This window comes from Manis pentadactyla, chromosome 16 (genome assembly GCF_030020395.1).
Source record: "Manis pentadactyla isolate mManPen7 chromosome 16, mManPen7.hap1, whole genome shotgun sequence".
Classification (NCBI taxonomy): Eukaryota; Metazoa; Chordata; class Mammalia; order Pholidota; family Manidae; genus Manis; species Manis pentadactyla.
Genome location: NC_080034.1, coordinates 72,948,101 through 72,973,930, shown reverse-complemented (window position 1 = coordinate 72,973,930; position 25,830 = coordinate 72,948,101).

Sequence of the window (25,830 nt, the reverse complement as noted above, 5' to 3'; positions counted from 1 at the left end):
GTACTAACAGGAGGCTGTCCCAGAGGCTGTGGTCTGATGATTTGACCCGTTAAAGTACTGGGTGTAAACACCGTCTCTCCTAATCACTAAGCTTTTCGGTGCCCCATTAAATTCTGTGCCCAACATGAACACCTTGGTCACCCCTCCCTTGTCTCAGTCTCGCTAATAGGAGCTGTTAATACACCACTCTCAGTGTAAGACAGAGGAATTCACAGGAAATATGTAAAAAGACAAGAAACTGTAAAGGAACCACCCTTTAAGAAAGGACCAGGTTTCACAGGGAGTCCACCAAACTAAGCAAAGGCCAGATATCCCCGACCCTCTGTACATTATTCCAGAGCACTGAAAGGAAAGAGAGCAACCTCATTCCTCTTTTTCTGAAGCACTTTAAACTAAACCAGATTAAGACAATACAGAGGAAAAAAATCTGCAAACCAATATTAACTCCTTAATAGTAATTTAAAAATTCTAAAGGAAATATTAGCAAACAGAATCAGTGCAACATTAATAATAATAATAATAATACACTTTGACCAAGAGGCATTTACGCAGAGCACTTATACAAAGTTAGTTCAATATTTCAGACTTCTAGCCTCCAGGATGATGACAATAAATTTGTGTTATTTAAGCTTCCAAATTTGTGGTGATTGGTTGTGTCAGTCCTTGGAAACAGACACAGATATATATTATATTTGTAGTTATATATATATTATATACTATCTATCAGCTCTGCCTTCTGCAACAGCCTAGAAACTTCAACACTGAGTAGCACTGAGTTCCAGGTTGCTAAACACCATTAACCAAAATCAAGGAACTAGGATTTCTTGGAGAAATGACTGACTCCAGGGTTAAAGCAGGGAAGGGTCTGGGACAGCTGATGGTATCAGAAAAAGGTTGTATTTTTTTTAAAGGATGAGAACTTGTTAAAGAAAAAGGAGCTCCCAATAGACAAAGCCGGAATAACTTGAGCAACAAAATAAATAACGGTAATGTTCGATTTGAATCCATATACTAAATTTTTTGAATATAAAAAAAAAGAAATAGAAAAGAGAAAGTTCTTCCTTTATTAGAATTCTAATCAATAGATGGGAAGGGGAAACCAAATGCCACACCAGGCAAACACCACGACAGAAAGAGAGGCTGAAAGCACCCACTAGTGAGGGCTGAGGAGAACACAGAATTCACAGGGTCCTCAAGTGTCTTCCCCAAGTTGTTTATTACTAACAAGGGTAGGGTTGCAACTGTACAACAGGAAGATGAGTAGACATCACCTTAACCAAGCAATCAAAGCCTCTGTCTCCAGAATATAACCAATAATGTTGGACTATCTTGATATGTCCAGGGAAACTACCCTTACTGTGTAGGCATCTAATAATGTATGTAATTACTGAGTCACTATGTTGTACATCTGAAGCTGGTATAATCTGTACATCAGTTTCATTCCAATAGAAATACACCTGCTGGTAAGCCAAAGTGAGATTGGGACCTTGAGCATCTGCCATCTCCTCTCCCTGCTTCATGCCCTCAATAAATTCCCACTTTCTTTCACTACAAAAAGTAGGACACAGAACAGGATGGGCTGTGGGAAGAGATTCTAGTATAAACATGGATAGAAAAGAGGAAAACACATTGCAGAGAACACTTGGGGCTTAGTAATCTTTTTTCTGACTTTACAACTAAACTAAGGGCTGCCCACAAAAATTAGGCAAACACATGGATTTTCATTATGTCATCACAGCACAAATAGCATGCATACGCGTTTTTCCTAATAGGCATTAGTTTGCCCATGCATATTCCAGAAAATGATCTTAGTGTCAATTTAAACCACACTACTCCTGAAAATCTTCACTGCTTATATATTTTTGTGAATCATGCTTTTACATGTAATTCTAAGGGTCAGCATCTTCTCTTATGATTTAAGAGCTAATCTGGCTAATTATTTAGAAAACTATTATTTGGAAAAAAGCTCAAAGTGGTGAAGAAGGGAAAACCGACGTTTTGGTTTAAGGACAATGATGTGTCTGTTCATTATGAAACAAATACTTTAAACCTCTGCATTTCCACAGAGAAATTTAGGGACACTTGATCAGATCAGAAATGAGTCTGTTAAAAAGAGAACCACAGGCTCCAAATGGAGTCACTTCTGCCCAGGCAAGTCACCAAACAGGGGCTGAACTCTTTCTCTAATAATAAATGAGGTTCCTGAAGGAACACAAATGCTGCTGAGGATGTGGAGAAAGGGGAACCCTCCTACACTTCTGGTGGGAATGTAAGCTAGTTCAACCACTGTGCAAAGCAGTATGGAGGTTCCTCAAAAACTAAAAATAGAAATACCATTTTACCCAGGAATTCCACTCCTAGGAATTTACCCAAAGAAAACAAGATCCCTGATTCAAAAAGATGTATGTACCCTGTGTTTGTGTTTATTGCAGCAATCTTTACAATAGCCAAGAAATGGAAGCAACCTAAGTGTCCATCAGTAGATGAACGGATAAAGAAGATGTGCTACATATACACAATGGAGTATTATTCAGCCATGAAAAGAAAACAAATCCTACCATTTGCAACAACATGGATGGAGCTAGAGGGTATGATGCTCAGTGAAATAAGCCAGGCAGAGAAACAAGCACCAGATGATTTCCCTCATTTGTGGAGTATGACAACAAAGCAAAAGTGAAGGAACAAAACAGCAGCAGAATCACAGAACCCAAGAAGGGACTAGTGGTTACCAAAAGGAAGGGGTGGAGGAGCACAGGTGGGGAGGGAGCGAGAAGGGGATTAAGAGGTATTATGATTAGCACACATAATGTAGGGGGGTCATGGGGAAGACAGTGTAGCACAGAGAAAACAAGTAATGACTCTGTAGCATCTTACTACGCTGACGGACAGTGACTGCAGTGGGAGGGGGGACTTGATAATATGGGTGAATGTTGTAACCACAATGATGCTCATGTGAAACCTTCATAAGATTGCATATCAATGATATCTTAATGAAATAATAAAATAAAATAAATGAGTTACCTGAGGCATCTTTGACCCAGCCTTTAGGATCACATAGTAAATAAACTTATGAAGCCTCTTGATGAGAGGTAAGGGACATACAAGAATGAAATATTCTTGTAAAATGTTTAACCTGTATCTTAAATATCAAACCAATCCAGGATCTTGAACTTTTATGAGAAGTTAATACACAGCAGTATGAATTGATAGTTTAGAAATATTTGTACTCATTGACCAACTAATTTTATTTCTAGGATAAATTATTTTGTGGCAAAACAAATGTAAATCAGTATTAACAATAATAGAAGATTTAAAACCTAATTGTGAAACCATAGAGAGAGGATTCAAAAACATTAAAAACAGAGCTCCCATATGATTCAACAATTCCACTTCTGGGTGTATTCACAAAAGAACTGAAAGCAGTGAATCAAAGAGATACTTGTGCACTCACGTTCACAGTGGCATTTCTCACAATTGTGAGATGGTAGAAACGACCCGACCGTCACGAAGAGATGACAGGTAAACAAAATGCAGAATATACATGCAATGGAATGATTTCCAGCCTTAAAAAGGATGGCGATTCTAACATACTCTGACATGAACCGTAGCATACTATGCTCAGTAAAATAAGCCGGTCACAAAAGAAGAAATCCTGTCCAAACATACTTTCATGAGGTAACTAGATAGTTAAGCTCATGTAAACAGAAAATAGAATAATGGTCACTAGGGGCTGTAAGGAGAAGGGAATGGGAAGTTATCATTTAATAGGTAAAGAGCTTGTTTTGCAAGATAAGAGTTCTGTGGACAGATGATAACAGTGGCATGAGAATGTGAATATACTTAATGCCACTGAACCATACACTTTAACAATGGTTACTATGGTAAATTTTATGTAATGTGTGTTTTACCACAACTAAAAAGAAAGAGAAATAGGCTAATTAAAAGAACAGATAAAGAAGCTGAGTAGTTTGGAAAACAAAAACTAAGCATAATATAGCATCTAGTTAAATTCCTTAAAAATATACCTATTTTCCTGACAAAATAAAGCACTAGTTAACAAGACAGAGAAAAGCCATATTAAATGAGACAAAGTACAGTCTAAATACTATTGCATTATTTTTAATATATAGCATTAACTGAGGGAAATCAATGTGTACCTAAGGGCAACAGACTTCAAAATAATATTTAGAAATTACATGAATGAGAGGTGATATTCAGATGTTTACATATTATCTCTTTTATGACGTTATTCAAGAGTTCAGGAGCTCCTGAATAGTTTATTTAATGTTGAAAGGAAGTATACACACCCTAAGATTAAAGAATAATGTTGACAGAATCCAATCTCTTTTTTAAAGTGTTTTATGTGAGTGCAATTATTTTTCTAGCATAATGCCTCTCAATATAATGGAAAAAGTATATATGAACTCTTGGGAAAAACAGACTTGCCTTTAAATTTCACTCAACTCCCTATCAACAGAAGGAACTTAGGTATGAGGCTTAGCTTTTCAGAGTGTCACATTTTATGCTTAAAACAGGGGTAAAAAAACTGTCCTACTAGTGTTATTAGGGGAACTCAGGACACATGTAACCATTACAGTGCTTGGCAATAAAGATTGCTAACCATATAAATATTTCTGTTTAGCTAAGAACTAGAAACTGAACATCTCAGAATCATGTAGAGAATGGCAATGACTCTATTTGAATAACTGAGAGAATTAGGTGCAACAGATCCAAATAAAATCCTGTCCTGATTGACTTCCCTTAAGGAACATAACAGGCTGTCCTGTTAGCTCATTAAGAAGATACTATGTATGTTTTTGAGTGGAGAAAAGGAAGTAATCAAACATTAATTCTACGGTTTAAAAAAACAGATGTTTATATTTTTTACACCCATCTCAGCAATGTTTCTTTTTGTAAGTGAGTAGGGAGAAGCAAGACAGTCCGAGTTGGTCAAAATGGCAACACAGGAGGTGCCTGAGTGCCTATGGAAGTCCTCCCACAGATGCCCTGGATGCACAGATACACCCGGGGCAGTTCCCCGGGAGAGAGAAACTCACTGAGTGACTCCCACATATCAGATGAGTGAGGAAATGCCTGCATCAAAATGGGTAAGAAAGGCTGACAGACTTCTGCCATGAACTCTGCCCCAGTGCAGCGCCGTACAGTCAGAAGGGGGCCTCTGCCCCATGTCCTACTCAAGAAGCAAGAGGTCTGAACCCACGTGCAGCAGCCCGACTTTTAAGACTCCCACTGAGGGGAGGTGTCCTGAAACACCTACCCTGAAAGTCAACAGGTCTTGTGTCCATGAGACCCACAGACTATAGCAAAAATCAGCAATTCTTAACAGGTGCGCAGGTTCCGAGGGCAGTGACTCTCAGAGCTCAGCTCAGAGGGAGCAGGAAAAGTCACCCATATTCCAACATCCCTAAAACAGGTGCATCTGCACACCCACTTCCGCCCGAGGGCCAGGCTGTCAATTTCGTAAGCATCTAGGGGCTGGCTGTGATCTTACTCAGAGGCCAAGGAAGCTGGTGAACACCTCCAATAATAATAATACAAGTTCCTGGTATCTTACAGAGAAGCTAGCACACACATCTGGCACCAGCTTTGGTGGCAGTCACCCAAAAGATGGGCTCCTGGACGGGTCTGCAGTGGCCTACGGGGCTTCTACTCACACCTCCCATGGGACTGAAACAAAAACAGTCCTTGAGGGGTGCAGCAGCGCCTGATTCAGCCATACACCTGGGCCCCCAGGGAGGAGCAGGCAGAAATGCCTGTCTCAGTTTCTCTCTGGAAGACACTTCATGACATACGTCCCCAGCAGTAGTGCTGGAGGATCCAGCTCTAGTCACCTGCAGGGAGTGTCTGACTGCTGCCCCCACCGTGGGACACCGAAGGGTTTGGGCACACCATCAACTCCTGGGAGCCACGAAGAACCGGGAAGGTGATCGGACAATCACAAAAGTCTGAGACACAGCTGAGAGCTTGGGCTGGCTGAGTGATGAGGCCCGTCCCCCACGCGAGACCACCCCATCAAGACCAGGAGAGGCGGCCCTTGCACCTGAAGTGCAGAAACTACCACCAAGTAAGGGAAATGAAGGAACAGAGGAATATGCTCCAAATAGAACAAGACGAATATCCAGAATCGGATCTCACTGGAACAGAGATAAGTGATTTATCTCACTGAGAACTCAAATTAATGGTCCTAAAGATGCACACCCCATGACAAAGTGAGAATTTCAACACAGAGATAAAAAATATTTTTAAAACTGCCAAACAAAGATCACAGAACTAGAGAAAATAATAACTGAACTGAAAAATTCGATAGAAGAGTGAACAGCAGAGTAGATCAAACAAAGGATCAGAGAACTAAAGATGAGGGGGCAGAATTCACTCAGTCGGGGCCAAAAAGAAAAAAGAATGAAAAAGACTGAGAACAGCTTATGGGACTTAGGGGGTACCACCTAACAGACCAGGATATACGTCATAGGTGGCCCCAGAAGGAGAAGAGAGAGAAAGGTACCGAAAGCTCACACAAAGAAACGATGGCTAAAAAATTCCTAACGTAACCTGGGAAAAATAGAGATAGGCAGATCCAAGAGGCACGAAAAACATTAAATAAGAGGAATCCAAGGAGACACAGACACACATTACATTTACACTGTCAAAAATTAAAAACAAGGAGAGAATCTTAAAAGCAGCAAGAGAAAGCAACTCTTTATATCTCAGAATCACCGTAAGACAATCAGCAGATTTTTCATCAGAAATCTTGTAAGACAGGGAGTTGGATTATACATTCTAATGTTGAAAGGAAAATCTGTTAAATATGATAATCTATTCAGCTTCTCCCCACTGGAACAGCCTCCAAGGAATGTTAGAGGGAATTCAAGCTGAAATGAAAGAGTGCCAGTAAGGAGCAGGAAAATGTATGAGAGAATAAAACTCACTGGTAAACATAAATAAGTAGTTACATTCAGAGTACTCTGATCTTTTAGTGCTGGTGGGTAAATCATGTATAACTGCAGCATGAAGCATAAGACAAAAGTATTAAAAATAACTATAGCTATTATTATTTGCTAATGGGTACACAATGTAAAAAGATGCAAATTGTGGCATCAAAAATATAAAATATGGGGTGGGGCTCTTGTGTGCATTCAGAATTAAGTTATTATCAGCCTAAGATAGAAGAGAGGAAGAAAAGAAGAAAGGAATTACAAAACAACCACAAAAGAATTCACAAATGTCAAAAATAAGTACAAACCCACCAATAACTTTAAATGTAAATGGACTAAATTCTCCAATCAAAAGACATAGCATGGTTAAATGGCTAGGAATACAGGACCTAATGCTGCTCACAAGGGAATAGGTCAGCTTTTGGAGCTCACATAGACTGGAAATAAACAGAAATGAGGAGACAGTCCATGCAAAAGAAACTGGGGTAGCCATGCTTACATTGGACAAAACAGACTTTAAGTCAAAGACTGTAACAAGAGACAAAGAAAGTTATTTAATAATGGGTCAATTCATAGGATAACAGAATTGTAAATATTTATGCATCCTACATAGGAGCACCTAAATATATAAAACCAATATTAACAGGTCTGAAAAAAAAGAAAGTCAACAATAACAGCACGAGAATTCAATGCCCTACTTACTACAATGGATAGATCATCCAGACAGAAAATCAATAAGGAAACAGTGGATTTGAACAATGCTATAGACCAATTTGACATACTATATACAGAACATGCCCTCTAACAGCAACAGAATACACATTTACTCAAGTGCACATGGAACCTTTTATAGGATAAATCATGTAAGGCCAAAAAAGATCTTAATAAATTTAAGAAGACTGAAAACATATCTAGTCTCTTTTGTGACCACATGGTATGAAACTAGGAATAAATTACAAAAAGATAACACTTCCATTAAGGAATTAATACATTCAAAATACAGAAAGTGCTTACAAAACTCAATAGCAGAAAAACAATAACCCAATTTTAAAAAGTAATGATTCTATAGCATCTTACTGTGCTGATGGACAGTGATTGAAATAGGGAATGTGTGGGGGACTTGATAATAGGGGGAGTCTAGTAACCATAATGTTGTTTAAGTAATTGTATGTTAACGATATCAAAAAAAATGAGCAGTGGACCTAACTTGACATTTTTCAAAAGAAGACATGCAAATGGTCAACAAGCACATGAAAAGGTGCTCAACATCACTAATCATCAGGGAAATGCAAATACAATGAGATATCCTCCTACACCTGTTAGAATGGAATCATCAAAAAGACAAGAGATAGCAAGTGCTGGTGACAATGTGAAGAAAAGGGAACCATTAGTGGGTATGCAGATTGGTGCAGCCACCACAGAAAACAGTTTAGAAATTCCTTAAAAAATTAAAAACAGAACTACTATATGATCCACCAATCCCACTTCTAGGAATATATCCAAAGGGAATGAAATCATTAATTCAAAGAGATATCTATACTTTACTTTCATGTTCGTAGTAGCATTATTCATAATAGCCAAGCTATGGAGTTATCCAAGGTAAAGAAATGTCCATCAATGAAGGAATCAGTAAAGAAAAAAATATATGTAATATTATCTAGCCTTAAAAAGAATGAAATCCTGTCATTTGCAACAAATGGACTAATCTGGAGGGCATTACTCTAAATGAAGTAAACCAGACAGAAAGACAAAGACATACGGCATCACCTGCATGTGGAGCCTAATAAAAAGTCAAGCTCAGAGGAACAGAAAGTAGAAGTGTGGCTCCCAGGGCTGGTGGGCGGGGGAAATTGGTAAATGTTGGTAAAAGGGTACAAACTTTCAGCTATAAGATGAGTAAGATCCAAGGATCTCATGTGTAACATGATGACTATAGTTGATAATACTGTGTTGTATAATCAAAATTTGCTAAGAGCAGAACTTAAATGTTTTCATTCAAATTTTAAAAAGGATGTGTAAGAGGTTGGATATGTTAACTAACCGGATGGGCAGAACCCCTTCACAATATACATACATACCAAATCATCTGTGTGTCTTATAATTTTGTCAGTTCTACTTGAATAAAGGGGGAAAATTGCATGGAAAGCTTATTAGATGTTGTATACCTTCCTTGGAAAAAAACTAAAACTATTTGAGTGCAGAAGTACACTCAGATCCTATGTATAAAGTCTACTGCATTCAAGTCCATACAAAATGCATCCTGGTAAGGTGGACGCATCTGTGAACTGCGTAGTAGGACACTTGAGTTTTGATCCCACAGAAGTGAAAGCTCAGGAAATTAATCTCTCTGGACCTCAATTTCTTTATGGGTAAATGAATAGCTTGGAGCAAAATAATGTCTACATTTCTTTCCTGGGCAGCAATAAAAATGTACCCCGCCTATTTATACTGAGGTGACCTCTAATCTCTGTTCTCCTAGGCTGACTCACTGATAGATTTTACAGGTGTATACCACTATAATTAAAATGAAGCAATGGAAAGATACTGCATTACAGAGTACCTCTCCTCTAATATAGGATTAAACAACTCAAAATACTTTTTAAAAAGACCAGAGTTTGCTATCCTACCTAATGAGAAGACAGCTTATAATCTCAAGTCATAAACCACAATGGTGGTGTCCAAGGCTAGAAAGAGAAGATGTGTTTTTTGCTAAACTCTTTCTCTCTCAGTTTTGCCCCCACCTCCTCTATGCCCAAAGGAAGTGCAGAGGAAGAATCCAAGTGGGAAAGAATCCATAGACACCCTGCGAGTGAGATGAAGGATGTCTGAGGCGGTGCGGTCACAGTGGTGTCGGGTCAGGCTGCAGTGGGACTGCTTGTAGTAGAGGCCCTGAGGCCACCCCAGGACGTCAGCACAGATAGGGCCCCGGGGCTCCTAGGGGTGCTGCTGGCTGGAGGGGCGAGCTGGAGCACAGAGACTTCACAGGCATACTGGGCAGTGATGAGACCGATCTGAAATTATCTAATAATGGAGAAAGTCTCCCACCCCCCACGCCTAAGTCTCCCATTGAGGGATCCTCACATAGATGAAAAGCCACTCAAGGAAAAGCATTACCCCATCTCTTACATAATAATTCAGTGAGAAGACAGACAATTCCAGCTAAGGGTGCACTGACATCTGTGTCACCCCCACACTAGCAGAGCAGTTAACTCTGCCCACACGAAGCATGAGTAAATGGACAAATAGTTACGTTAACTGTGAAAGGATGCTATTTTGAAGGGTTAATGATAATATAATAATGATTGAAGAAACATAGTGTGCTGTCTGTATGAAAGAACCTGGTATGGAAGCAGGTGGAAACAGGAAACAGAAAACACGCTTCCTACTACAGAAGAATTTACTGAGATTCAAGACTCAACAAAAGTAGATTTCAGTAGTGAAATGATAAAATTACAGAAAAGGGATTTTTAAGGTTGTAAACAAGGAAGTAGAATAACCTCACAGAGCCAGAATATCACAGTGGTTAGAAACACATGTATGAAAAATCACTTCCTGAATTTGAATCCTACCTCCTTCCCTGGGAAATGACCTAAGCTCTAGGGGACTTTGTTTCTCATCTGTGAAATGAGAGTAAAAATATTGTCTTTTGCCTGAGGTCTTATGTGTTAGTATTGTTATTCTTTTTAAATAAATTGCAAAGAACATAGAATAAGGCAGATCCAGTTGAAAATCAATTTAGTAGAATTAAGAAAAGGCTTGAGATAATTTTAGCCAGTTTAGCATAAAGGGAAAAATTAGTAAAATTAAAATAAAATGATAGAATTCAAAGGCAAAATGTTAGATTGAATGTATACAAATAAGTCCACTCCATTCTAAAAATCACTGAAGCTATAATAAAGCTTGACATTAATAAGGAAGGAAGGTAAGAACACGAGCATAGCAATAACTATTGGAAACTAGAAAACATACGGGTGTGTACGAAACATCCAAGCATATTAAAAGGTCTACTTCATCCTCTAAAATCCTCAAATGGCTCAGGAACCTAGAGGGCCCCACTGTGTCCCACTCTCCTGGTACCAGAGATTTGCTTCCTAGGCAGGAGACTTGAAGAGTCTTCTTGAAGGAAACCCGCCAGCCCTATAGGAAAGATTCACAGATTCTGGCCTTAGATTCAACAAAGAATAGTCTAACATTGCCACAGAGTAAAGCTCAACTTTGACAAGTTCCACAATGTCCACAAAACTTCAAATTAGCCTTTTAACTGTACTATATACAAGCGTGCCACGCACACACACGCACACACACACACACACACCTTAATCATGAGGCAGAACATATACACAATGAAATTATCATTTAGCCATAAAAAATAATAAATCCTGGCATTTGCAATGACACGGATGAATCTAGAGGGTATTATGCCAAGAGTCATAAATAAGCCAGTGGAGAAAGACAAATACGATATGATTTCACTTACTTGTGGAATCTATAAACAAACCAAACCAGAATGAACAATAGCAGGGGACTCATAGACCCTGAGAAGGGACTGGTGAGGGGCTGGGGTGGGTAGCTGGGGAGGGTGAGGGGGTAAAGGGGCACTAAATCTATCAGTCGTAATGTAGGTCGTTCACGGGGATAGTAGTACCGCATGGAGGACGCAGCCGATGGGCCTGTAACATCTTTCTATGCTGACAGATCGTAACTGCTCTTGTGGGGCGACGATTCAATAACGTGGGTAACTGGTGAGCCACCATGCTGTACATTTGAAACCAATGTAAGATTGTATATCAATGATAATTCAATTAAAAAAAAACTAAGAATTTCCAGACTTCTAAAGAAAGCTTCTCATATCTACTGCAGGGGCTCAAACAAGAAAATAGAAGAAAAAAATGGTTTGCACAAAAGCAAAGTACAGAGAATAAAAAAGCCTTAATCTATTATTTATATCATTGGGGAGGTAAGCAAAACAATTTCGTTCAGGAAACAAGAGAACAAAATAAGACAGGAACATTGAAATGTAAATAAAAAGCCTTAGAAATGTAAGCATGTAGGTGATTATTTTTAAAACACGCATCAGTCACAGGAAGGTTGGGGAGTGAGATTGAGCAACTCTTCCCCAAACAGAGCAACCAGAAGAGAGAACACAAAAATTAAGAAAACTAGATAACTAGTCCACAAGGTCGAGCACTTGCACAGTAACAGTTCTTAAAAGAGAAAACATTAAAAAAAAAAAAAAAAAGAGGAAAATCCATACAAGAACTATTCTTGGCAACATCCACCACTGGGGAATTTCAGATCCCAGGAGTAAAGGAAGTAGATTTCATAGTTTTAAAAAAGAAGCCACCAACAAATGATCAAGAATCACAATGGCTGGAATTCACTGGCAGCACTGAGGGCCAGAGGACTGCCAGCCTGGGGGAGAAAAGCAAGAGCCAACATTACATGGAGTGGCGAGGGCAAAGGGGGGTGCCAATGAGGAGGAGGGGGGAGCCCAGGAGGAGTGGGGGGGAGAGGAGCCCAGGGCACAAAGGGGAGCTCAGGGGGGGAGGAGGGGAGCTTGGGGGGGATGGGATCCTGGGGAAGAGCCCAGGGGGGTAGGGGAGAGCGGGCAGGGGATCCTGGGGGGCAGCCCAGGTGGGGAGGGAGCTCAGGGGAGGAAGGGAGCCCAGAGGGGGAAGGGGAGTCGGGGGGGAGGGGATCCTGGGGAGGAGGGGAGCTGAGGGGCGAGGGGAGCGGGCGCTGGGAGGGAAGCCCGGCGGGAGGGCGGTGGTGCCACACCCCACCATGACACGCTGTCGGTGACAACCACTTGAAGCTGGGCACCACGACGTCCTCTGCCTGCCGGGCAGCCTTTTCACCCTGCCCATAACCGCTGCAGACGGGGCATGGCTGGTGTGCAGGAAGAAACCAGGGAGGGTCGTTAGCCAGGGGCACAGACGCAGGAGGATGGCCACGGACGGGCGCGAACCAAGTCTCCAGACGCTGCTGAGCCGAAGTCCCGCGGAGCCGGCCCGGATAAAAGGGGAGCTGATATTTCCAGGAACGCTATTACCAGTACAAGTATAAAATACATAGTTTAGCTGATACGATTAATATCATCGTAAGTCAGTGAAAAGGCTACGCTGGCAGAAAACAAACTTTTGAAAGACAATGGTTTAGGGTCTAGCAAGCAATGGATCTGAAAATACTGGTCACTCCAAGTGTAGAAACGCGATTGGAAACGTTCTCAAATAAGAGCCATCTCAGGAAATACAGAATCTTTGAGCTCTCTGCTCAGCTGGGAAAGGGGAGATGGTAAAATTCACCCCAACGATTGCTAGTTTGAAAATAACACAGGAATGGAGAAGCTGTTGGGGAACATTACAACTTTTAACTATAGGATCAGTACTCCATAAGTATGGGAACTGTGATTCTAGAATAGAATATAAATTCTACAAACATAAATAGAAAATTAATTTAAAAGTACTATGAAAGACATGATGTCCCATCCTTTCAATTCCTTTCATTTCTACTAATTGAATAATGTAGTTTAAAAAATAGCATAACTTCAATTTCTTAATATTTTTTCATGATCTTTTAGCCTTAAATTTTATAGAAAAAGTAGCTCTTGAAGCAAAAAAGAAAAAGGAAAAGAATATTTTTAATTTGGGGATTATATTCCTTTATTGTAATTTGTCTTTCCTGTTCATTTCAAGTAAACTGATGTTTATCACCTTTTTTTTTTAAAGCATTTGTAGTACCAGTTGTTTTTTTAAAGTCATTTCTATTTATCTGCCTACCCATCTTCTTAAATAGCAAAGTTATGTCTCTGGAATCATGTTAAGAGTGGTTACTTCTAGAAATTTGGGGGAATTTACTGCTTTCTTTTATACAGGGATCAATTATTATAAAAAATGAAGGCACAATTTTCAGGTTTTGTTTTAAAAGTCTCTGCATGCAGAATATAGAGTAGAAAATGAACTCTTAAAACTTAAAGCAGAAGACTCATCTACCCCATTTTTTGGAACAGTGATAAAAGTTGTGCAATGCATGACAAGGAACAGACAATAAAAATTTCAATGCAATTGATCACTTTGGAAAGGAAGTCCCCGTATGAGGCAGGACATGATAGCAAGCGCACAGCATCCGTCGGGATGTTAGCTCTTCTCTGAGCATGCGTCTCTCGGGAACAGGAGGCTCCACCTTGGGCTACGTTTTGAAATATTCAGTTTGCTGTAAACTAATTTAATACATCCCCACTGGCTTCAGGAGCTGTCAACACAAAACTGATTTACTAGTGAGGAAGTCTTATTTTTGACGTTCTCTCTAGAGAATGAGATGTTTCTGGAATGGCAAAAGGGCACCTATTCCTGGAGAAGCCCTGTCAGTGAGAATACTTCTCGGATGGTATTGAGAGCATGTGAAACTTAACCAAGCTCTTCACAACTTCACCCTGAGCCAGTCTATCCATACAGTAAGATCATACGAGCCACAAGGACAAGAGACAGCTCCTCATCTCCGAGTGTTCTCGCAGGAGGTCAGAGACGTTGACCCAAACCACTGAAATCCCTCCACGTCATTACTTGAAGCAAATCCTGCTTGAGTTGGTGCCACACAATGGGAAGTTTAACAGACCCACACACCCTCAGGCAGAAATGCACAGCTGTGGCTGACTGGGCAATGTTTCCAATCATCAATGCATTATTTATCCGGTGGAGACACTGTGCCTCGGTTTACCTGCCTTGCCCAGAGTCTGTTTACAAGAGCAGCCTTCATAGCCTTTCTTCTGTAACACCATGCATAGCATCATTCTGTTCCCCCAAGATGGAATGAACCCCTCAGTGCTGTATATCTAAATCCACCATTCTTTTAACTGAAACATGACTGACATATAGCTGTGTAAGTTTAAGGTATACAATTTGTTTGATTTGATCCATTTATGTATTGGAACATAACTGCCACTGTGAAGTCAGCCCACATTTCTAAAACAATTATCATTTCCTTTCTGTGGGGAGAACAATTAAGATCTAGTCTCTTAGCAACTTTGAAGTATATAATACAGTGTTGCTTTATTTTTACTTGAAATAGAATTGATATACAATATTATACTGGTTTCAGGTGTACAACGCAGTGATTGTTACTGTGTACCACAATAAGTGTAGCTGCCATCAAAATGCAAAGATATTACATTATGTAAATAATGTACATACAGTAAAATGACTATTTCCTATGCTGTGTTTTCATCCCATGACTAATTTATTTTATAATCGTATGTTTGTCCCTCTTTACCCCCTATCTCACCCACCCATCACGCCTCCCCCTGTGCCTACTGCCAATCTTCTCTTTGTGTTCATGAGTCTATTTGTTTGTTTGTTTTAGATTTCATACATAAGTGAAATTATATGGTATTTTTCTTTCTCCACCTGGTTTATTTCACTCAGCATAATGCCCTCTAGGTCCATCCATGTTGTCCCAAATGGCAGGATTTCTTTCTTTTTGATGGCTGAATAATAGTCCATACAATACAGTACTGTTGATTATAATCACTTCACTGTCCATTAGAGCTCCAAAAATCATTTGTCTGTTTGCAGTTTTGTTTCTTTAACCACATCGCCCCAGTGCATTCGCCCCACCGGCCCCTGGTAACCACCGCTCTCCTCTCCACTTCTGCATGTCCAGGTTTCCTAGATTCCGCAAGAGTGAGATCACACAGCATTTGTCTCTCTCTGTCTGACTCTTTTCACTTGGTATAATGCCCTCAAGGTCCATCCATGTTTCAAGTGGCAGGATTTCCTTCTTATGCTTGAACAATATTCCACAGCTTTACCTGCTCACCCTCTGATGAACACGCAGGTTGTTTCCGTATCTCGGCTATTATGAATAATACCGCAATAAACATGGGAGTGCAGATATCTTTTTGATATCCTGTTTTTATTTCCTTCAGATATATACCCATAAATTGGATTGTTAGGTCATATAATAGTTTTAATTACATTGTTTGAGGTGCCTCCATACTACTTTCCACAGTGGCTGCACCAGCTGACATTCCAACCAACAGAGCACAGGACCCCCTCTCCTCCCCATCCTCACCAACACCTGTTACTTCTTGTCTTTTGGATGGTGGCCATTGTGACTGGTGTGAGGGGACATCTCCATGGTTCTGATCTGCATTTCCCTGATGGCTGGGGGTACAGAGAATTATTTCATGTGTGCTAGCTAGTTTTCCAAAAAGAATTGCAGACTTCCTGGTATCAAAGTCACCTCAGATGTCCAGCACAAGGAGAGGCACTGAGGACATATTAAATAAATATTAATTCATTTATTTGAGCACAATGTTGCAAAAAAGTATTAGACCATAAGCAAGGACATAAAGCTTATTTTTCCCCTAGATTGCTACCAAGAGTCAGAGAACTTGAGCTAATCCCTACCTTTCCGGGCTTCCCTCGCTGATAAAAATAAAGCAAGCTTCAGTGTTCAAGGTGGTGTACATAGCAGGTCACCTATGATAACCATACAGATGACAGCTTATGTACGGAGGGAAGATACTGCAGAGAAAGACTTTTGCTATGTATTTTGTCAAAATTTAAAACTGCACTGCTCCTTCCTTTTCACAGTTAAAAAAAAAGTAAACAGTCTCTACTACTTAATAACAAAGGAACCTACCCCTCAAAGTCAATCTTTCTCATCAAGCAGAGCTGAGTTAAAAAAAATTCAACATATGTCAAAGATAACTTGGAGACCGTCCAGACAGTCTGTAAAATTCTGTGAGCGCTCAAGGCTCCAGGCAGCAGCTTCTAACGGAGTAGGTTCTGGCCATGTGCATCTCATGCATTTTTTAAAGCTCTGCTTTAAATGCAGGTTTATCAATAAAAATGCCACCAGAAAACAGCTTTGAAATTTTAATCTCTTCCTGAAATAAAAGGTTTCCTCAAGGCAGGCCTGGAATTGGTTGTGTCTGAACACCATCGACTTTCATTATACAAGAAATTTTCCTACAGCTGCTAAATCCTAATTTTGCAAAAGTTAAAAAAGTACAGCTTTGTATCTCTCATCACCCAAAGCAGCATAATTTAAGCCTTCGTTGTGTCAGTCATGAATTTTGTCTCCTGTAAGCTCACAATGTCATAATATTCTTTTAGATTAATGGGGATCCCTGCAATGACAGGGCAGAAGCCATCGTGGAGAACGGCAGAGCCTGTGTAATGGCAGAAATTATCATGAATGCCGATGCGCTGGCCACGAATGACAAGAAGAACTGGTGCCGTCATCTAATCCAAAAGATGACCAGCTCTGCCATCCTCAAAGTGGTTCTGGGTAAAAGGCAAAACTCACAGGGAATCTTATTTCTTTTTACATATAATATGGAACCCCTTGGGCAACCTGGAAATAAAGAGATTTTTTTTTTTAAGGCTTTAATGCTCTAAGGAATGTGATACCTTTACTAACTGGTGTGCACTTGCAAAATGGAAACGAATACATGGTTCTTGTATATAACATAGGCACAGTTTACTCAGCTCTCAAATTCGGATAATGCGTGCATGGCAAATGCAGTGTATGTTCTCCGTGAAGAACTAGAACAGGAAACTGGTCTGGGCTCACGCTTCTCTATCCCACCCTCTGTTCTGCTCCCAGGTGAGGCTGTCTTCTGATCTCACTTGTAAATGGAACCTAAAAGAGTCGTACTCATAAAAGCAGAAAATAGAATGGCAGTTTTCTGGAGCTGGGAGTGGAGGCGGTAGACAGATGGTGGCTGAAGGGTACAAAGTGTCAGTTACGTGGGACAAATTCTGGAGCTCTCACGTAAGGCACGGCAACTATAGTTAACAATACGTATTGCACACTGGAAATTTGCCAAGGGACATTCAGTGTTCTCCCTAAATACACAGTGGTTAACTACAGAAATGACGGCTATGTTAGCCTGATTGCGGTAACCATCTCACAAGGCATATCGAATCATCATGCTGTGCACCTGGAGTGTACAATTTTTTTTGTCAGTTATACTCCAATGAATCTGGGAAAATAAATATAAGCATTTCACTGCACTGTTTCACACCACGGACAAGGCTCAGGGCTCCCATCAGGGTGAACGAGTCATCTGCAGCCCCCCTGCGACATCCCTTCTGCTGAGACCCTGTGCCCTAGATGTGGTGTGACTCAAGCTTCTCAGTTCTGTCCCTTCACACTTGTGATTTTGAGGCTGAGGCCCCTTTCCAACCTGGTACAGCCCCACCCCTACATCACTGTTTTTGCGGATCTATCCCTGGCTCCATTTCTCCATGAGTGCCCACCCTCACTGCCCTGAATTAAAGTGATTGGTATCTGCCAATTCTCCCCATAAAACTGCTCTGTCCAGTGCCATAGACCCCAGACACATGCAACTTAATTAAGAAGAAATAAAGTTAAAGATTCAGTTCCTCAGCTGCACTAACCACCTTTCAAATACTCAGAAGCCACACATGGCTGATGGCCACGGAACTGGACAATGCAGACAGAAGACATGCCCATCCTCATGGAAGGCTCTATAGAACAATGCCGCTCCAGAATATGAGAGTGGAGTCTAGTCTGCATCTCTTCTGCAAAAGATTAATTTCTAAACAGAAATCAGGAAAACCTGTAGTCAGTTGAATAGTGGCCCCCAAAAGATAGGTCCAAGTCCTAACTCCTGGTACGTGTGAATGTGACTTACTTAGAAATAGGGGCTTGGCGCAGATGCTAATTAACTGAAGGATCTCAAATGAGACTCCTGGACTTAGGGTGGGTCCTTGATCCGATGACTAATGTTCTTATAAGAGAAAAGATGGAAGCTGGACAGAGAAACAGAAAGAATGTCCTGTGAAGATGGGGCAGAGATCTGAGGGATGCACCCGCAGGCCCAAAGCACCAAGGACTGCAGACGCTCACCAAGAGCTAGAAAGCATCGCAGAACAGATTCTCCCTCAGAACCAGCAGAAGAACCAGGCCTACTATCTTGATTTTGGGCTTGTGACATCCTGAAGTGTGACAATAAACATCTGTTGTGTTTCACCTCCCAGTTTGTGGCAATTTATTCCAGCAGCCCTAGAAGACTAGTGCATTGGTAACAAAGGACCACTGCGAGGGAATCGGATGCAGGGCGTCAGTCACACAGATGGCGAGAAGTTGAGAATGAGTGGGACGCAGTGAGCTGACTATAGCTCAGCCACAGCAGAAAGCCACCACCGCACCAGGGTGGAAGAGGAAAGGGCAGAAATTACTGAGGAGTTTCTGGGCCCGGAGCTGAGGGCACCCATCGGGAGTAGGCGCACGACAGGCCTAAAGCCATGGAGGGGATACATGGATCTTATCAAAACATGACACACTCAGGGGGAACTTATGTAGTCACACCATATTTCAGCTGACTTGACGTAGACTTGATCACCTAAATAAAAGCTCACAGACACACCTGCTCCTTTCTTTGCCCCTCCTTCACTCCTCAATCACCGAGGACAGACATCTGCTTTTTTCCCCACTGGTTAAGGCACTTTTCTAAGCTCAAATCAGAGCACACACACACACAACCCACCTTGGAACATTCAGAGTGTGGTGCATTTCTGAGTTTCTTTTCAAAAAATCACTGAAAACAAATAAGTGAAGCCTCTTTCAGTTCAGTCGGTCCCCAGCCTGATTTCAGGGCTCTGGGGCACGATGCCCACTGACCACCAGGCCTTCTGCTCCCTGCACCAGATCCCCTTGCTTTTCCACCACCAGGTCCCTTTCTAGTATCATTTTCACAATGGAAAATGCTTCTTATGATTTACGACAGGGTTCTTTGCCTCTGTTCTCTGATAAGCTCTTCTCAGTATTAACTTCACTTTGCACCTTAAATTCCCAAAGATCGATCTCCACTCTGTGACCACAGACCAGGTCCTATTTGGGTAAGTATCTGCTTAAGAGAAAGAATGCTTTTCTTCCATCCTTCTGTATCATCCGGTCTATTTTTTAACATATTTTTTATTGAACTATCGTTGATACGTCGTGTTATCATCCAGCGTACTTCAATCATCTTAACTTTTAGGATCATGTGTATGTGTGACTACATTTTAAACTCACAGGCTATTGTGAGGTCTTTACCCAATGACAAGAGAAGTCAGTGATGGACACAGTAGGAGGAATCTGTGGTCCGGGGATGGACCACCCTGGATTCCCATCCAGCTTGACACTCACTGGCCATGGAGTCGCAGGCAACTCTTGAGACTCTCTCTGTCCCATTTTCTCATCACTGCATATGGGTAATTAAAGTGCTGGTCACAGAGGTTGCTTAGATTAAATGAGATAAAATCTGTAAAATATATAGAGCCTAGCGAGCGCTTAACTGATGTCAGCCCTGCTATCCTTCTTCTTTCTGGGGCTCAGGACAAGAGCCACAGGTGGTGTGGGAAGAGCTCGGCTGTAGACATGGGACCAGGGCTGCCCTTGAAAGGCAGAAACGTCAGGAAAGGAGTGGAGGGAAATGTGTCCAGAATACTTTGGTTCTGAGATGTAGACACCAAGGTGGTCTGGGGGTGGAGGCTGATCACGGGACGGCCCCGCACCAGGCTTTGGCTGCTCACACCTCGTGGACGATCCTCACTGCAAAAGCCCACGGCATGGACTCCACATGGTTTCACATGTGAAGAGACTGAGGTTCAGAGAAACTAAACTCAGCGCAGGAAGGCAGAGGGCCCTGCATCCCCGCAGACACAGTTTTGGTTTCATCTCAGCTACTCACTGGGCTTGTGGTGTCATGAAAGTCACATCACTTTTCAGAGCTATGAAATTTTCAATTTGTGAATATTTATAACACTACCTCTGACCAGAGTTTTGTAAGGATCATTCAAGATGCTCATGCAGGCCCTGGGACAGCACTTCATGTATAGTGGGCTGTTAGCGAATGGTGGTTATTTTTACTGTTGTACGGTTGTGATCATTAATACTCAGCAAGAGCTAGTTTGCCTGGACTGACTAAGGAAGATCACCCAGTTCACATGCATACAATTCTGACCTTCATTAGAGGCTCCTTTTTAGAATCATGCTTATTCCCGGCTGGAAAAAAGGCTCTGGGAGAACAGGGACCACCTTTCTGTTGCCCACTGCCTTCAGTGCCCATCTTCACATTCAGGTGCCAAATATTTTTGTGTCTCTGGCTGATTTCAGAACACGTTCTACGCAGAGAAAAATGTCAGCGGCCGGGTGGCCACAGAAGGAGCTGAGCACAGTGCGGTTTGGGAATTGCTGCTTGTCTTCCACCACAAGCAAAATGCAAAGATTTCAGAGGAAGGAACTGCACACATAAATGTCAAGGAAATCAGGGCTGAGAGATCCATCTGGCAGTGCCAGTGTGTAGTCTGAGATGATTTTAGCATTGTTTTTCATCTCTCTTCTCTCTGTGCAGATCTAGCTCAGTAGTTAATCGCTCTCACCACACCACGTTTCTACCCCCAGGGAGGTCTTCTGCCCCCGTAGGTATCCTTAGCAATCCCACACAGGAAATATCTGTACCATAACAAGTCCATATTGTATGTTTGTGTCTGTAGGGAGCTGACGGAAAGAACCAGACTTTAGAGCAGACCGCATGCAAGCAGGCTCCACTTTCACTACCTAAGTTAAGACTGTGCAGTTTCAACCTATGATTCATTAGCCACCACGTTTAAAAAGGGGAAGAAATGAATTCCTTAGAAGCAGGTGAACATATGTCCCAATTTACCTGAGATAGTACAGGCTACATCTATCTTTCTAGAATAATTATTAACGGTGCCTCTTTTACTCCTAAGAGTGTGCCAAGTAGGAGGATAAAATGTATGCATGGTCCCTTATTCGTGAGGAAATTCATAATTAAGTTCTTTCAAACCCATCCTGACTCATCCGCACACCTTGGCACAGGACCCTCTGGTTCACCTTTCCTGGCCACCTCCAAGCACGTGCTCACCCTGAGGTCTGCCCCTCACTGGGCCCCTGGAGCACCTAGCCACCTCCCCTCTGACTGCACGCCTCCATCCGTCCTTCACTGACCATCGTCTTCCTACAGGCATCTCCACATCTTCCCTGTGTCTGCTACACAGATTCTCCGAGACATGTGCTATTACCAGTAGTTTTTGTTGGTACAAGTCATTTTTGATTATACCTGGTTTTTCATTGTTCTGTAATTGTATCTCCCTAATCAGTTTGCAAATTTATCAACAACTTAGAATGATTCACACACTTGATCCCATTTCTCCCCTTCTTTTTCCCTTACCAAGTACTCGTTACAGAAGAAGCATACATTAAGGAATCAGAAGGCTTAGAAGGGCATTTGAGATTATTCCAGCAAAGTTCTTCGATTAAAAAATAAGAAAACCCATGCAGAGATGATGAGAGATTAGGTCAAAGTCTTAGAGTTCACCAGAAGTGGAGTTTGGTTAGAGACTCATTCTCCTCATTTTCAGTCCAATATTTCTTCCATTTTACAATTCTGTTCTATTTAGTATTTTTAACTGACTTAATTATCTCACACTTGTTTTTTAAGATAACAGTATGTTTGTTTAGTTCCTCAGAAAGACACTCAACACATCAATCCCAAGAGAATCAGGCTGGCTTCATAAATAACAAAAAAATACATGATGTGAGGGCAATAGTTTCAGCCCCCTTCACAGTCCAGGTACATTTTCAATGGCCTCCTGGAACTCAGAATTCTGCAATTTAGAGGTGCAGTCTTTTGACGTAAAACTTACTATTCAACTAAAATACCCATGTGAAAGATAGCTGATTAAACTTGACTCTGCATTTATATTGGCAATTTTGACTTATTAAATTCTTTACTGAAGTTTTAAAATATGGGAGACAGAAGAAATCAAAATAACATTAGGACTCCATGAGAACAGAAAAACGGAGCCTTTCCTAAGGAATCAAAGGGCACAGAGTGTGACTTGGACACATGGGTAACAGCTCAAGAAATGTACAACTGGATCCAGCCTTGGAATCAATGATCCATCGTGTTTGAAGAGAGACTGTTGCTTCTGCATTGATTTCTAGGTGGAACATATTCCTCTCTTGTTATATGAGTTTTCTTATTTTTATAACTTTCTTCCTAAAAAGGAAGAATGCATTAGGCTCAAAGCATTAGGCTCTTTCAGACCAATTTAGAATTAGCAGAGTGCTGGCCAATAAGCACATGCCTGGAGTTAAGCAAATAAACAAATACTTTACACTTCCATATTTAGAAAGCCCTGCAAACCACATGACTTGGGAAAGATTAATAAACTTTGGGAACAGCAAATTTCTGAGATGTTTAATAAACCGGGAAGACTACACAAAGCCACAGAATCAGGATGTGGGGAAAAATGAAGAGAGGAAGGGCTTACGTAATAGGCAGAACTGTTTGTAGCCTTCTCCTTTTACGGACGGACTGGGCTTTATGCCATTCCCCCTTCATTTGACCAGTAAATTCTAATGTGTCTTTAGATAGGTTCACAACACTGCTGGTTGCCTCCCCAGCACCTTTTCCTGATACAATTCAGGTTTTGCTCGAATATTGGGGGTGGGGAGTGGGAAGGCATTGTGTTCAATAAATCTCAGCTTCAAGAGAGGAATATATTTCGTCTAAATCAGCCGTGTGAGTCCTGTTCCTCCTTTGTGGTTGTCGGTTTGAAGTGGGTAAATGACTGCGTTTTTACCATGCCATCTGAGGGCATCCGGGAAAGATTTTCTTCACCAATCAGGAGAAACGTACAAGAAGTCCCACTTCCTGCCTGCAGACCTTGACTTGTGGTGACACGATGCCGGGCGCCAAGGCATCTTCCTTCCAGTTGTGGGGACAGAGCAGAGGGAAGGAGCCGGATCCTTCTCCGAGGACTGAGACCTGGGGCGCAGCCCGTCCAGCTCGTCTTTGGTTTAAAGCTGTGCACCCCAGCACCTTGGGCAAACGCCACTCTTCTGCATCACGCCCCAATGGTTTCCTGCCCCCTCACCGGGCCGAAGGCCCCTGTGCAGTGGGCCCGGTGCAGAGTGACCGCAGCTCCCGTTCGGGGCTCCCGGGCTCACGCCGCTGCGGCCGCACGGAAACCCTTGGAGCCCGGAAACGGGCCTCGGTGCTGCTGGACAAACGCGGGGTCACGGATGCCTGGGCGCCTGGCTGCCTCACTTTGTCGTCGTAAGGACACAAATAATCACTGTTTTCTCTTATCCTGACATATTTTTCTTTTTAAAATTCATCATCAGCTGACATCATATATTTGTCTATATTTAATTCTTTGTTGCTTTTCTCTTCATACCGTCTTATAAAGTCCACAGGATTAAGGCCTTGCACATAGGTATATTTTTCCTGGTGCCTGGAAGAACACGTGGTCAAGAGCAGCTACCAGTGTATTTGGGGAGCGAATGAAAATGCGAGCGAAGCGGTGAGGGCCCCGGGCGCCCCGCCAGCTGGGGGAGCCCGGACTTGCCGGAGGGCGCTCTCCAACCGTGACCCCTCTGGCAGCCGTAAGCAGAGGGTCGCCCATTCTTGCTCCCCAGACCCACACAGGAGAAGGGAAGGAAGGAACAATGAAGCCACTTGGACGAACCGGCGCCAAGTCCCTGCATGACTTTGCTTGGGATGCTGTTTGTGACGAGCCTGTGGGTCAGAGGACCAGCTGCAAAGGGAACCTAAGGACTTTTCATCAAGTTTTTGAATTTTATCCCGAAGCTGGGCACTTCCGACTTCTCCAGGGCAGTGTGAGCCCTTCAGCGGCCACCTACGCTGCTGCGTCTCTCCTCAGGCCAAACCATGGATGCTCGAACCCAAAAAAGGACGATGCTACCGACTGTCCTTGTCGGGAGGCCACACACGGAAGTCTTCAGTGTCACCCAGGAAATTCGGTGAAACAGTTACTTTCAGTGTTACTGCTGTTGTAGAGCTTCCCTTCAGCAGTTATCCCCCGAATGTGTCCCTTCACAATTCGTGTGCTGGTACTGGGACGGGGGCCTTTGGAAAGTGGGTCAGGCCATGAGTGGGGAGCCCTTTGAATGGGATTAGTGCCCTGTAGATGAGGCCCCAGAGAGCTCGGGGGGCTCCCCAGTTTCCCCACCAGGAGGTGCAAGAAGGGTGCAGCCAGAAGAGGGCCTCACCCCCGACCCTGGCAGACCGTGAGAAATAGATTTCTGCTGTTTATGGGCCCCCTGTTCTGTGCTGTTTCGAGCAGCAGCCTGCACGGCCTCAGACGGCATTCCTTAGAGCTCAGGTAAGTTTGTGAGGGCCAAGTTGGAAGAAATAGCAGACGATTACAGGGTTGGTCACCTCAAATTCACCGCTACCCCTGATTCTGACCCTCTTATAACCAAACCAAGTCTGATTAACTTGGCTTTATCTTCTCAAAGCTTCTTAACCTGTATAGAAGTAGATCTCTGTGTCTAGCTAATCAGTATTATTCTCCAGACATATCTACACAGTTCTGAATGTTCAGATAAGAACAGTGACTCCAGTAAGGAGCCTTCTGCCAGGCTTTTTCCAAGTCTTCTGAATCCCCCATCATTTGCTCAGAAAGTATTAGAAACATTTAAGGTCATTTTGGCCAGTTAGAGGCAACAGGGTTCCAGTAAAGGTGAAAACCACTTCAGAAAACCTAATCAGCATATTTAAGAAATGTGTGGTTTTGGTTAGAATGCTCTCATTAACCAAGGAACTCAAGCTCTGAGAATTTCTAAAGATTAAATAAACATCTCTCTTGTTTTAACCCATGTCTCCTAAACATACTTGGCCACAAACATTTTTGTCCTCTCATTCATGGGAAATAGAGTTATTCAAACTTCTTCTGAAAGGACATTAAAAATAACTTAATATTTCTTTGACAACAAGGAATATATGATTGAAGAGTCATCATTTGTTTTTAAGTTTTGAGAATGAGCAGAATCCATACTTGTATCAGGGCATGTTAGGAAAGATGCTTTT